The following is a 12295-nucleotide window of genomic DNA, read 5'->3' as shown; positions in this document are numbered from 1 at the left end:
ACTTAGTTTTTGGTAGCTTAAAGCAAGCCAATTAAAGCCAGCCAATTGCCAAAGCCGGTTTGGCTCAGTGGTAGAGCGTCGGTCTGCGGACTGAAAGGTCCCAGGTTCGATTCCGGTCAAGGGCATGTACATTGGTTGCGGGCACATCCTCAGTAGAGGGTGTGCAAGAGGCAGCTGATCAATGGCTCTCTCTCATCGATGTTTCTAACTCTCTATCTCTCTCCCTTCCTCTCTGTAAAAAATCAATAAAATATATTAAAAAAAAAAAAGCCAGCCAATTAAAGCCAAATCAAGGTTTTAAAATAAAATGCACTAGAACAGGATAGTGCCATTGGGACCATTGGTATAATAGGTCTTTGCAGCTTTTTGTACTACTCGTACTCCTGGGGTTCAATAGGGAAAGATGGCGGGAGATGCTGAAGTGCAGGCCTGGTGGCTAGTGGCCTTTCCAAGGGAAGCTCAAAGAAGCACAGGGTGAAAATCAGCTGCCAAGCAGGGAGTGGTGCAAGACCAAAGACTGTATGCGGAGTATCTATCATAAGCATCATTGCACTAGAAAAACAAGGCAAATATATATCACAACTTTAGAACATATGATAAGAACAAATATCACTTTAAAGAGTCATTTTTGATGGGCCAACTAAGGTCATGAAGTAGCTGCCACAAGGAGGAGACAAAGAAACCCAAGAGAAGAAATTAGGGAAAGCTCCCCTCTTCCCCAAGCCTAGCTGGGTGCTCCATCCGCAGTGTGACATCACTTGGCCAAAGCCCTCTGGATCATCCAGATCTGTCTGTTCTTCCAGTAAAGATTTTGAGAACAAAAAGTACAAAGATTTAGCGAGAAAATTAATCTTGAAACAGAGCAGAGGAGTCCTGCCTGCCAGAGACATGAAATGGGAAGTGTTTCTTCCTCCTGCACAGAGTGTTACTGGCAGAGTTCTAAGCCTGCCCAGAGGTTTGGGCCAGAATTGCACTTTGAAAATTGAAAAATGAATGAATTTGGACCACTAAGTTTGGGTTTTACATGGGGTTTTATATGCTTAAGATATATTTGGGCATGATTTCCTTTCAGCTTATCCAGTAAGAGATTGTCTAAACTTTTTGAATTTGTAAATTTATATCTTTCACTGAATTTGGGGTGTTTTCAGACATTATTTCTTCAAATATTTATTCTTCACCAATCACATTTTCTTCTTCAAGGATACATCTGGAATGAATGCTATACATTTTAATACTATTCTACATGTCTCTGAGACCTGATAACTTTCCTTTTTCTAATATATTTTTTCCTTGTTGTTCAGATTGGATAATTTATACTGCTTATTCAAGTTTATAGGTTCTTTCCTCTGTCATCACTACTTACTTTATTTTTTATTCTAAAGTATCTGTTTGTTTGGGTGGACTTTTTTTTATAGCTTGCTTTTCTTTGATGAGAAATATGTTTCCATTTGTTTCAAGAGTGCCCACCCTCACCTCATGCAACAAGTTATTATAGCTACCAAGATTCAGATCATCACAGGGTAGACAACTTTTTAATAATTTATTTTTCCTTATGAGTTGTTGAGATTTTTTCCTATTCTTTGCATATCAGCCAAATGTGCATTTTAAATATAATTTTGTAATACTCTGGGTACTGTTAAAATCTTCTGGGAAATAGAATTTCCAATTGAAGTCAGTTTGGAGCAGTAGAGACCAGTTTAACCATCCCTTTGAAAAGAAAACTTAGGAGGAAACATTTGTAACACTGGTTTAGACAGATTTATTTAATATGACACCAAAAGTATAATTCATAAATGAACAAATTGATAAATGGACTTTATCTGCCAGAAGCCAATTCAAGCATGTCAGCAGTGCTGAATCATATGCTAAAGGCATTTCCCCAAACCTGAAAAGGATACATAACTTGATTGCTTGCTGCCAGACAACTCAGGGCATTTTAATCTACATGTTATTGCCTCCTGTTGGCCAAACACCTGAACAACTGTAGGCAAATTCTTCCATTCTGACAATGGATTCTGTACAAAACCCTACTCTTTGATGTATTTATCTATATCTTACCTTAGGACAAATTCTATATAATAAAAGCCTAATATGCAAACTGACCATCACTCCAACACACAATGATGATTGCCCCAATGTAGTCAAAGATGGAAGCCCCCATGTGGACACAAGATGGATACTTCATATGGCCAGCAGGGGAGGGCATTTAGAGGTGACCTAGCTGGCAGAAGAGGGCAGTTGGGGGTGACCAGCTCAGCAGGGGAGCAGTTAGGCATCAACCAGGCTGGCAGGGAAGTGGTTAGGGATGATTAGGTTGGCAGGCAGAAGTGGTTATGGGCAATCAGGCAGGCAGACAGGTGAACGGTTGAGAACCAGCAGACTTAGATTGTGAGAGGGATTTCAGATTGGAGAGGGTGCAGGCTAGGCTGAGGGACTCCCCACATGCATGAATTTCATGCACTGGGCCTCTACTTGTGTTAATAAATATCAAGGGGTCTTGAGACAAGGAGAACTTAGTTCCTTTAGCTAAGATCCTCTGGCCCCCATAATGCCTTTCAAAATTATGTTTTATCTGTGGACTCTTGATTAATTTATGCACAGCCCCTTCTCCAGATTGCTGAACCCTTCTAGATGCTGGATCAAGACCATTGGCATTATTTATCAAAATTAAAAATGTCTGTTCTTTAAAAGACTAATTTAAAGAATAAAAAGACAAATGAATTAAATTAAACATTTCCAAAATTTATACCTAATAAATAACTTTTATCTATAACAAAATTTTAAGACTTTTATCTTGAAAATCAATGGTTAAGAAATAAACACAATAATTTAAACTCACAGTTGTTGTTGTTTTTCTCCCATTCTGTAGCTTGCCTTTTTATTTTCTTAAGTTTTTTTTCCCCAAAAGATTAATAGTGGCCGGCACCAGTTTGGCTCAGTGGATAGAGCGTCGGCCTGCGAACTGAAAGGTCCCGGGTTCGATTCCGGTCAAGGGCATGTACCTTGGTTGCGGGCACATCCCCACTAGGGGGTGTGCAGGAGGCAGCTGGTCGATGATTCTCTTTCATCGACGTTTCTAACTTTCTATCCCTCTCTCTTCCTCTCTGTAAAAAATCAATAAAATATATTTTAAAAAAAGATTAATAGTGATAGATTTTGTATTTACATCTATGATTAATTTTGACTTAATTTTCGTATATGGAAAGAGGTATCAATGAGGTTCTCTTTTTTGGTATATGGATATCCAATTTTTGTTTTTGCACCTTTGTCAAAAATAAATTGTCTTTATATGTTGTTCTATATATTTTTAAAATTTTATTTTCTATTGATCTATTTATCTATATTCTGTTTCCACATAGTCCTAATTACTTAGGTTTTATAAGTCTTAAAATCGGATAGATTTCAATTGTTCAACTTCATTAAAACATTTTAGTTAATTTAGATATTTAGTATTTTAATGTAAATTTTAAAATTTACTTGTTGCCGAAACCGGTTTGGCTCAGTGGATAGAGCGTCGGCCTGTGGATTGAAAGGTCCCAGGTTTAATTCCCGTCAAGGGCATGTACCTTGGTTGCCAGCACATCCCCAGTGGATTGAAAGGTCCCAGGTTTAATTCCGGTCAAGGGCATGTACCTTGGTTGCCAGCACATCCCCAGTGGGGGGTGTGCAAGAGGCAGCTGATCGATGATTCTCTCTCATCGATGTTTCTAACTCTCTATTCCTCACTCTTCCTCTCTGTAAAAAATCAATAAAATATATTTAAAAAAATAAAATTTACTTGTCAATTTCAACACAAAAAAGCCAACTGAGATTAAATTGAATATATAGATAGTTTGGAAAGAACTGACATGTTAACAATATTGAGTCTTCAGAGCCATGAACATAGCATGTCACTTTATTTAGGCCTTCCTTAATTTCTCTCATTAATGTTTTATAGTTTTCAGTGTATAGGTCTTGCATACACTAGATCATATTTATCTGTAATATGCATATTTTGAAAGCTATTTTATGGTATTGTCTGTAAACTTTAATTTTAATTATTAATGTATTGGGAAATAATTAATTTTTATATTAAGCTTCTATTCTGCAACCTTGCTAAATTCATTTACTAGTTCTGGTTCTAGTAATTTTTATTTTTATTTTTGGTAAAATTGCATCAGATTTTCTACATTGACAACCATGTCACCTGCATATGAAGTAAGTGATAGCACTAAAAAAATAATTTATTTGAAATGCTCTCTAACAGTGGAAGTTACTCAGTTTTCTTCTACCAAGAAGCTTGCTTCCTAGGAATTAAAAAAAATTGTCTGTGTGTAAAAAAAAAAAAAAAAAAATTCAAAAGAAAAACTTGGAAGATTGAAGAAACCAAGATTGGCTGGCCTCTGCGATGTGCAGGAAAGGCTCAAGGTCAGAGCGGCAGCATAAAATTCCACTGGTGCTTGGTTTTCTTCTCCCATCATGTGGCAAACCTCTTTCAGAACAACATTTGAGGCATATTTATATTTGACCTACCTGCAACCTCCATGTAAATCTGTGGCAAAAAAATTATGAAGTGTGTAAGGACTTTTTTTGTCATTTTAAATTTAGAACATTAGCAATACTTTAAACAAAATAGCCCAGTGGCTTTAGATATGTAGTGATTAGTTTTTTTAATAAGCTTCATACATGAAAATGGACCCTTTATCCACCCCCCTTCAAAAAAAAATAGAGTAGATAGAATTCATTTCACAAGGTGCCTTTTTCCCCCCAAGGACTTTGACTATCAACTTTAAAAAGGATGACATTTAATAAAAGCTAAAAGCTTCACATTTTTCATTCCTCTTTGAGCTTCTCTTGATCATGTTCTCTCTGAATAGATTCCCTTTATAACACCTGCCAAGTTATCCATTAAAAGGACAACTGAAGGACTAAATGCATTTAGTGCAACTCTGACAGGAGAGATGACAGAAAGATTTCGTGTGGTTAGCTGGAAAAAAAAAAAAAAAAAAAAAAAAAAAAAAAAAAAAAAAAAAAGCCTCTGCACCTGGGACTGAGACCAGGGGGAGAGCTTTTAAGTTGAAGCACAGAGTAATATTTGATATTGCAGGGATTAGACATGGCACTGTGATGCTATAGTGCCAGATGAATCAAAGTGATTTTAAATTGGTATTTGAAACCTAAGAATGTAAAGTTTGTAAGAAAATTTGCTACAATAATGCTTCAATTATTACCTCTTATCAATTGGTTAAAATGTCATCTTTATGACGTTCTATGAATATCATAGAGTATATGATGTAATCCATAATTATCTCTTTAAGTACAATCAAACCTGGATTATTTATACTACATTGGAGTTAAGATGTTGAAAGAGAAGCTGATTCACTGCTCTTGGCATCATGCCTGCCACCTCCTTTCTGCCCACCCTAAATCCATACTATTGTACATTTATATGCTCTAACAACCCATTCCATGTCACCAGTCCAATTCAAGGACTAGATTCTGACTTTCTAAAAAGCACGTATTTAGAGAGCTGGGCTGGAGGTGGCTATGTTCCATCTGTCTTGATTCTTTCTAGCTAGTTGAGATTAAACTCTGTGAAATATGAGAGGGCATGTAATTTCACAATCCATATGGAAAAAAATACTAGGAGATGAAGAGTTTTCCTAGCCAGTGGTTGTCCAGCAGCCCATTGAAGACCAGTATCAATGAAAGGAGTCACCAACTGAGAGTCAGGATATTACACCTGGTTAAGAGAAAGATCTGAGGTTCAAAATCCTGACAGGATGCTGACCTTCAAGAACTGGCTCACCCAAAGACTGGGAGCAAGGGCAAAGAAGATATCAAGGGTGAGATTTTACCAAAACTAGAACCTGTTTTCATATCAGGAGCAGGGGAAGGACAACCACAGGTTTAGGAAGATGGGCTGAAGACATGCAAAGTGTTCTTTTGTTTTGTTCTATTTTTCAAATATATTGAAATAATTTACATTTGGTATTGCATTGTGATGATCTCAGGTGCTCAGCATGGTGTCTGGACAGTCAAATACTTTGCAGCATTGTCCTCCCATGTTTCAAGTGCTGACATGGCACCACCATATGTGGTTGTTACAATATTATTGACTTTAAAAAATGAATAAAATACATATTTAGGTACATGGGTGCTTGTTTAATATTATTTTTAAGCAATATAGATAGCATTTTGTATTCTTCTGCATTATATCTACTAAAAAAAGGTAAAAATAAGTATTTCTATGGTAAAGAAAAATCATTTCATTTTAGTATTTTTTGAAGTTACATACTCTATCAACAAATGAAAAGGCAACTTATTGAATGGGGGAAAATACTTGTGATTCATATATATGATAAGGGGTTAATATCCAAAATATAAAAAGAACTCATACAATTTAATAGCAACAACAATCTATTTAAAAGTGGGCAGAGGATCTGAATAGACATTATTCTATAGAAGACATACAGATTGCTAACAGATATATTATCGATAAAAGATGTTCAGATCACTAATAATCAGAGAAATGCAGAACAAAACCACAAGATATTACCTGACACCTATCAAAATGGCATTATCTATAGTTCAACAAAAGGAAGACAAACCATCCAATTAAAAAACAGGCAGCAGGACCTAGCTGGTTTGGCTCAGTGGATAGAGTGCTGGCCTGCATACTGAAGGGTCCTGAGTTCGATTCTGGTCAAGGGCTTGTGGCTTAGTTGCAGGCTCTTGGCCCTGGTAGGGAGCATACAGAAGGCAACCAATCGATGTGTCTTTCTCACATCAGTATTTCTGTCTCTCCTCTCCCTTCTACATTCTCTCTCTTAAAAAAAAAATCAATGGGAAAATATCCTTGCCTGAAGATTATAAAAATAAAAAATATATATTTTAAAAATGGGCACCAGGTTGGGCTCTATCCTTAGTGTGGGGAATGCAGGAAGCAGCTAACCAATGATTCTCTCTCATTATTGATGTTTCTATCTCTTTCTCTCCCTTCCTTTCTGCAATCAATAAAAAATATTTTTTTAAATTGGCAGAAGACCTGAATAGACATTTCTCAAAAGAGGACTTAAAAATGGCCAAGAGACACATGAAAAAATGCTCAAAGTCACTAATCACCAGAGAAATGCTAATTAAAACCACAATGAGATATCACTTAATACTTGTCAGAATGGCTGGCATAAAAAAAATCAACAAATAACAAGTGCTGGTGAGGATTTGGACAAAAGGGAACACTAGTTCACTGCTGGTGAGAATGCAGACTGGTGCAGCCAGTATAGAAAACAGTATGGACTTTTCTCAAAAATTTAAAAATGGAACTTCCATTTGTCCCAGCAATTCTATTTCTGGGAATATATCCTAAAAATCCCAAAATAAAAAACAATCAGAAAAAATATGTGCACCTCTATGTGCATAACAGTATTATTTACAATAACTAAGATTTGGAAACAGCCCAAATGTCCTTCAGTAGATGAGTAGATAAAAAAGCTGTGGGACATTTACACTATGGAATACTATGCAGCTATAAAAAAGGGGGTCCTCTTACCCTCTGGGGCAGCATGGAGGGACCTGAAAAATATTATGCTAAGTAAAACAAGCCAATCTGAGAAAGACAAATATTACATGTCCTCACTTATTTTGTGGAATCTAATGAACAAAATGAATTGACCAACAAAATAAGACCTGAAGCAAACAAGGAAACATGGAACAGACTGACTTACCTTGATGTGGGGTTGGAGGGATGTGAATAGATAAACCAAAGAACCTATATACTTATATGCATAGCCCATGGACATGGGCAATAGGATAATGAAGACTTTGTGTGTGAGGGGTGTGGGGGGAGAAGGGCTGGGAAGAAAGGGGTGAGGGAATGAGAGATATCTATAATATATCAACAATCCTATTTAATAAAAGAGTAATATGCAAATTGACTGTCACACCAATACACAAGATGACCTCCCCCATGTGGTCAAAGATGGCTGCCCCCATGTGGACACAAGATGGCCACCACAAGATGGCCTGCAGTGGAGGGAAGTTGTGGGAATTTAGGGGTGACTAGGCCAGCAGAGGAGGGCAATTGTGGGGGACCCAGGTCTGCAGGGAAGGGCAGTTATGGGGGACCAGGCCTGCATGGGAGGGCAGTTGCGGGGTCCTAGGCCTGCAGGGGCGGGCAGTTGGGAGGGGAACAGGCCTGCATGAGAGGGCAGTTGGGAGCCATCAGTCCTGGATTGTGAGAGGGATGTCCAACCTAGTGAGATCAGGCCTAAACAAGTGGTTGGACATCCCTCAAGGGGACCCAGACTGGAGAGGGTGCAGGGTGCAGGCTGGGCTGAGGGACACATCCTCCAACATGCATGAATTTCATGCACTGGGCCCGTAGTAAAAAAATATTTTTAAATAAATTTTAAAAAACACAAAAAGACAATTATCAAAGAGAGAGAGAGGGAGAATGCTGGCATGAGAAAATGAAAATCTTGTGCACTGTCAGTAAGATTATAAATTTGTACCATACTATGGAAACTAGTGTGGAGGAACCTCAAAAAATTTAAAAATGGAATTACCAAGTGACCCAGCAATCCTACTGCTGGGTATTTATCTTAAGAAAAGAAAAATAAAAAAATACTAAAAGAAGATATATGCTCCCCTATGTACACTGTAGTATTATTCACAAGAATAAAGATACGGAAACAACCTTTATTCATGAATGAATGAATGGATAAAAAAATGTTATACATATAAAATAAAATATTATTCATCCATGAAAAAGAATGAAATCTTGCCATTTGCGACATTGATGGACTTCAAGGGCATTATGCTATGTGAAATAATCCAGACATATAAAGACAAATATCATGTGATCTCACTTATATGTAAACCTAAAAACAAACATAAACAAACCTCAATCTCATAGCTACAAAGAACAGATTGTGGTTGATGCGGCAGGGAGTGAGGGGGTAAATGAAATGGGTGAAGGTGGCCAAAATGGCACAAATATCCAATTATGAAGTAATAAGTCATGGGGATGTAATATACAATACAGCATAGTGACAATAGTAAATAACACTATTGCATATTTGAAAGTTGCTAAGAAAGTAAATCTTAAGTCTCATCACAAATAATAAAAATAGTATAACTAATTGTAGTGATAAATGTTAACTAGACTTGTGATCATTTTGCAATATACACAAATATTGAATGACTAGAGGCCCAGTGCATGAAATTTGTGCATGGGGGGGGGGGCAGGGATGAGGTCCCTCAGCCCAGCCTGCACCCTCTCCAATCTGCGATCCCTCTCACAATCCAGGACTGCTGGTTCCCAACTGCTCACCTGCCAGCCTTCCTGATTGCCCCTAACCACTTCTACTTGCCAGCCTGATCACCCATATTCACTGACCTGCCAGCCTGACTGATGTCTAACTGCTCCCCTGCCAGCCTGTTTGCCCCCAACTTCCCTCCTCTGCCAGCCTGGTGACCTTTTACTGCCCTCCCCTGCAGGATTGATCTTCCCCAACTGCTTTCCCTTGCAGACCTAGTCCCTCCCTACTGTCCTTCCCTGCTGGCCATCTTGTGGTGGCCATCTTGTGTCCACTTGGGGGCAGGATCTTTGACTGCATGGGGGCATCTATCTTGATCTTGTGTGTTGAAGTGATGGTCAATCTGCATATTACTCTTTTATTAGATAGGATTATGTTGCATACTTGAAATTAATATAATCTCATATGAAAATAATACCTTTATTTTTAAAAAAAGAAACACAACTACCAAATCATACCCAATATAAAATGGATAATTTGAATACCCTTGTTACTAATAAAGAAATTGAATTTGTAATATTCACAATACCTGAAAAAAGAAATCTCTAGGCCTTGATTATTTCACATCAAAATTCAACCAAATGCTTGAATTAACACCAGTTCTACAATCTTTTTCAGAAAATAGAGGACAAGGGAACACTTTCCAACCCCTTTTTTTATGTTGGCATGAATCTTTTACCAAAACCAGGCAAAAATAGTATGAAGAGAAAATTGTGGACCTATTTATTAATTATTTAAAAAAATAATTAATAATAAAATAAAATGATCCTCATTTGCATGAGTGCTGCCCACTTAGGATTGAAAAGTCTGCTACTCTGATCTTGAGGTCCATCTAATTCAAGTATTGGCAAGAAAAATACATAGAATTCTTTCAGTTAGAATTTTATGTGAAATAGCAATATGATATACTGAATATGAGTGAACACATGCTTCAAAATGAAAATTATACATACTTCGTAATGAACATGGAAAAGCATGTTTTTATTCAGGCTAGAGCTGAGGAACCTGAGAACTCATGACCTCTGACCAAGAGGTCAGCTGCAATGCTTCAGATAGACTTGCTTCTTAACTATCACAGAACATCAGGGAAGTTCTTAACCGCCACTGACAGCAGTGTCCAGCCTTTTTCTCTCGATGCACCTGATGGAGCAGGAACCCTGTACAGGCATTTGAAACCAATGTATAGTCAGATATTTCTGTTGCACTAAGTGTCCACAATGGAAGACAGATTGAAAGGAGAAAGTATAGGAGTCCCAAGAGAAAGTCCCTGTGAATTAAGTTTAGCTGATAGGTCCTGAGAGAACAGGGCAATGTACACCTGCCCACTAACACCAGGGTATCCAAGGCCTCCCTGAGCCAGCTTATCCACCTATCCCATCCCTCTCTTCCCCAGGAGGGGAAGTATGCTCCAGAAAGGGGAGTTGATGGCCAGCAGTGTGAGGAAAGGCCTGCATGAGATGGGACCTGCATGGAGCAAGGGACACAGGGATTGCAAAACATTTAACTTTGCTTTGATGATGCTAAGTCCCCATGCCTCTTTCCAGGCACTTCTTGAAGAAAAATGAGTTTCCTAGAAGTAGGAAGATGGAAATTCAAGTTACAAATAAAAACACTCTTAGGAATCCTGAGGAGCATCCTAGAAGAGTGATCATGAAGGGGCAAATCAAAATTTTTGCTGGGGAGAAATGTGGGCAATCAGAGCAGAGAGAATGGCAGGTCACTACACAGCTGGCTGTGTATAAAACCTCAGTGACAAATGAGACCGAGTATCAACTAAAAAGGTGAATAATAGGTGCTGGTATGAATCTGGAATTTTTCCTAAAGGATGAATGATAAAGCTTAGCCAGAGTGAGTAAAGGACCCAATCTGATCCAGTCTGGATCCTCTTATGCCATACATGCCCCTGTCCCATAGATCAGATCTTTCCTAGGTATCCCTACCCCCTTGCCATGGTACCCTTATTTCTGACACCTGAATTTTAGCCAGGCAGTTGCTTATAGAACAGCCTCTATGCATATTATTATTCTCATTTATTTCACAGCAAGCTCTTCTATCTTACTCCAATGCTGTTTGAGGTTTGCTGTGGCCATAGGGCTGCTATGTCTGTTTCTGTGTTCTCCTTGGCAATTGCATTTCCCTTTTCCTACAAGCTTTGGTAATCAGAGAAGGGGTTTAAATCAAGCTCAATGACTGAGTATCATCTCAAAAGGATCTCCATTAGAGAAAAAATGGGGATGGGTTAAAGTTTTAACATAAAAGGTCAGTTCCTACTTGAAATTTGTGGTGGAAAGTGTTCCCCACTAGTCCAAAATATGGACACGAAATCATTCCTTAAGCAACCATAGGCAAGATGCCTCTCTCTAGCCTCCCACCCATTTTCTTGCTATAGTAGCTGATGACAAATACATTTTGTCAATTTTGTGCCTGTGATAACTGTAAATCTCCACAGAGCAGATCCTCAGACTTTACTGTCTACCTCTGGTCATTTTGCTTCTTTGTTTCTTAACTTGGATCCCAGAACCTTAATACTTCACCTGTATGTAACCTGGTTACCTTCTTGGCCTAGATTTTTGCTGACCTCCCTCCTGAAAGCCAATAGGACCCAAGTAACAAAAGTCTGGTTTCAAAGGAAGAAGAGTCTAGAAGGCGCAGTCAAGATGGTTAAAGTTAAGAGGGAAAAGTAAATACTGTAAGTCAAGTGGACACATCCAGATTTTGGAAATTCATTTGGTGCTATAGAGCCCTTTGAGGTGGAAATTAACATCTTTGGCCCCATGATGTAAGGAAAGCAACTGGTTCTTATTCTGCTGGATTTGTTGGGTGAATTTGGGCAGGTTGCTGACTTTCTAACCATGGTTCTTTACCCAGATTTGGGGGAGGACAGGGAAAAGATGGAGAGAAGAATCCCTGGAAAATCTATGAGAAGAGAGGAAGAAGCAAGGGACCAGCAGGAAGTGCTGACAGCTCAGGCTGAGGGTGTTAGCTCTGTGCTCAGC

At 38.3% G+C, this 12295-nt stretch overlaps 1 pseudogene; it reads left to right on the top strand.

Moving 5' to 3' along the window:
- Positions 1-4179: 4179 nt before the first annotated feature.
- On the top strand, positions 4180-5893 carry LOC123653150 (annotated as a pseudogene).
- Positions 5894-12295: the final 6402 nt, after the last annotated feature.

The sequence above is a fragment of the Pipistrellus kuhlii genome, unplaced genomic scaffold, assembly GCF_014108245.1.
Source record: "Pipistrellus kuhlii isolate mPipKuh1 unplaced genomic scaffold, mPipKuh1.p scaffold_m20_p_3, whole genome shotgun sequence".
NCBI lineage: Eukaryota > Metazoa > Chordata > Mammalia > Chiroptera > Vespertilionidae > Pipistrellus > Pipistrellus kuhlii.
This window is presented reverse-complemented; position numbering and strand designations above follow the sequence as displayed.